Genomic DNA, 3,115 nt, shown 5'->3' on the forward strand with positions numbered 1-3,115 from the left:
AGAGGTACTGTAGGTTTAAAATAGGAGTGCTGGGCTAAGGAACCTTTGGCACTGTGAACACCTGATGCTACGAACAACAAGCATGAAGCTACAGTTATCAAGAAAGTGTGTATTGGCAAAATAATAGACAAATAGGTCAATGGAATAGAACAGAGAGCCCAGAAATAGACCACCATGAATACAGTCCACTGATCTTTGATAAAGAAGCAAAAGCAATTCAAAGGAGCAAAGATAGTCTTTTCAATAAATGGTGCTAGAACAACTGGACATCCATATGCAAAAAGATTAATCTAGAACACAGACCTTACATCCATCATAAAAATTAACTTAAAATAGATCATAGACCTAAATGTAAAATTAAAAACCATAAAACTCCTAGAAGATAACATAGAAGCAAATCTAGATGGGTATGGCAATGCCTTTTTTAGATACAATGCCAAAGACACGATCCATGAAATAAATCATTGATAAGCTGGACTTCATTAAATCTGCTCCACAAAAGACACTATCAAAAAGAATGAGAAGACAAACCACAGACTGGGAGAAAATGTTTGCAAAAGACGTATCTGAGGAAAGATTGTTATCCAAAATATACAAAGAACTGCTAAAACTTAACAATAAGCAACTCAACTTAAAAAAAAAAAAAGGGGGCAGGCACCCACCAGATCCCAAGGTTTCCGCGCCGGAGCCCCGCGAGCCCGCCAAGGGGAAGCCCTTTAAGCTCCTAGGAATTTTAGATGTTGAAAACATTCCCTGTGCACGGGATTCGCTATTGTATGGGTCATTAGGATCTGTTGTGGCTGGCCTTGGACATTTTTTGTTAACTAGTAGGATTAGAAGATCATGTGATGTTGGAGTAGGAGGATTTATCCTGGTGACTTTAGGATGCTGGTTCCATTGTAGGTATAATTATGCGAAGCTAAGAATCCAGGAAAGAATTGCCAGAGATGGAATTAAAAATAAGATTTTGTATGAAAGTACCCACCTTGACCCCGAAAGAAAACAAAGCCCCAGCAAGAGCAGCAGTTGAGCGGAATCATGCTTGAGAATACAACTCCATGGAGTCAGTGTGAATAAAATGGAGGGCAACTCAGTTAAACCTCATACGTACCATTAGACTTTCAATCGAGTAAATAAAAGATGTGTTGGTTGTAAAAAAAAAAAAAAAAAAAAATGGGCCAATGGCTTTAACAGACAGCTCACCAAAGCAGATATACGGATGGCAAAGAAGCATATGAAAAGATGCTCCACATTCTTAATCTCAGGAAACAAACTGAGGGTTGCTGGAGTGGTGGGGGGTGGGAGGGAGGGGGTGGCTGAGTGATGGACATTGGGGAGGGTATGTGCTATGGTGAGCGCTGTGAATTGTGCAAGACTGCTGAATCACAGATCTGTACCTCTGAAACAAATAATGCAATATATGTTAAGAAAAAAAAAAGAAGAAGAAGATAGCAGGAGGGGAAGAATGAAGTTGGGGAAATCAGAGGGGGAGACGAACCATGAGAGACGATGGACTCTGAAAAACAAACTGAGGGTTCTAGAGGGGAGGGGGTGGGGCGATGGGTTAGCCTGGTGATGGGTATTAAGGAGGGCACGTTCTGCGTGGAGCACTGGGTGTTATGCACAAACAATGAATCATGGAACACTACATCCAAAACTAATGATGTAATGTATGGTGATTAACATAACAATAAAAAATTTTTTAAAAAGAATGATCAAAATAAAAATATTTATAATGTATGTGAGAAGAAAAAAAGAAAAAAGAAAAGATGCTCCACATCAGAGAAATTCAAATCGAAACAATGAGATACCACTGCACACCCATTAGAACGGCCAAAATCCAGAACACCGTCAACATCAAATGCTGACAAGATGTGGAGCAATAGGACTTCTCATTCATTCCTGGTGCGCGAGCAAAATGGTACAGCCACTTTGGAAGGCAGTTTAGTGGTTTCTTGCAAAACTAAACACAGCCTAGGTGAAATAGGTAAAGGTGGCCAAAACTTACTTCCAGTAATACAATACACACGTCCAGTTGTGAAATAAACTAAGTCCTGGGGATGTAACATGTAGCACGGTGATTATAGTTAATAATACTCCACTGTATAGTATATTTGAAAGTTGCTAAGGGAGCAGATCTTAAAAGTTCTCACCACCTCAGAAGTTCTCATCTCATCAGAAAAAAATTGTAACTGTGTGGTGATGGATGTTAACTATACTTATTGCGGTGATCATTTCATAATATATTTATGTCTCAAATCATTATGTTGAACATGAAATTAATATAATGTTATATGTCAATTACATCTCGATAACGACAAACATATTCTTACCATATGATCCAGCAATCGTGCTCCTTGATATTTACCCAAAGAAGCTGAAAACTTATATTCACACAAGAATCTGCACACAGATCTTTATAGCAGCTTTATTCATAATCACCAAAACCTGGAAGCAACCAAGATGTCCTGCAGAGCACAGAGGACTTTCAAGGCGGTGAAAATACTCCCTACACTGGATATACGTCATTATACTTTTGTTCAAATCCATAGAATAGACAACACCAAGAGTAAATCCTAAGGTAAACTTGGGGTGATGTGTCAGTGTAGGTTTATCTTTGGCTAAAAATGTAGCACTTTGGTAAGTGATGTTGATAACGGCTAGGCTCTGCATGGGTGAGGGTGGGCGGTATATGTGAAATCTCTGTACTTTCCTCTAAATTTTGTTGTAAACCTAACACTGCTCTAAAAAAATAACAAAGCCTTAAAAAATAAATGGTATGACAATTTTAAATATACAATATGTGTTCTTGTTTTGTTTTGTCTGATGTGTGTGGGTTTTTTTTTTTTAATGTTGTTTATGTCCTTTCAACATCAAGATGTTCCAAATCTTTCTTGAAAGCAGGCATGGCAGGGCATACAGGGTGTGAAAATATTGAAAAGCTTTTATGCCAATTGATAGATAGCTGTTGCCCAAAATCTCTGAGTACCAGCCACGAGGCCAACAGCTCTTCCTGTAAGATCTCTTGCCACACTTTCACCAGTCTAACTAAAGGGTAATGCCTGATACATCAGGAGGCTTTCAGCCCCAACTCCCCACCCCAGGCCCCAGTCCA

The 3,115-nt window shown here is 39.0% G+C and overlaps 1 pseudogene; it reads left to right on the forward strand.

Annotated features, from left to right (window-relative positions):
* The first annotated feature begins 547 nt into the window (after window positions 1-547).
* LOC148163364 (cytochrome c oxidase assembly protein COX20, mitochondrial pseudogene) lies at window positions 548-860 on the forward strand (annotated as a pseudogene).
* The last annotated feature ends 2,255 nt before the right edge of the window (window positions 861-3,115 follow it).

This window comes from Eumetopias jubatus, unplaced genomic scaffold (genome assembly GCF_037043125.1).
Source record: "Eumetopias jubatus isolate StellerSeaLion01/CBP00866 unplaced genomic scaffold, mEumJub1_p1.0 scaffold_10, whole genome shotgun sequence".
In the NCBI taxonomy this organism is placed as follows: Eukaryota; Metazoa; Chordata; class Mammalia; order Carnivora; family Otariidae; genus Eumetopias; species Eumetopias jubatus.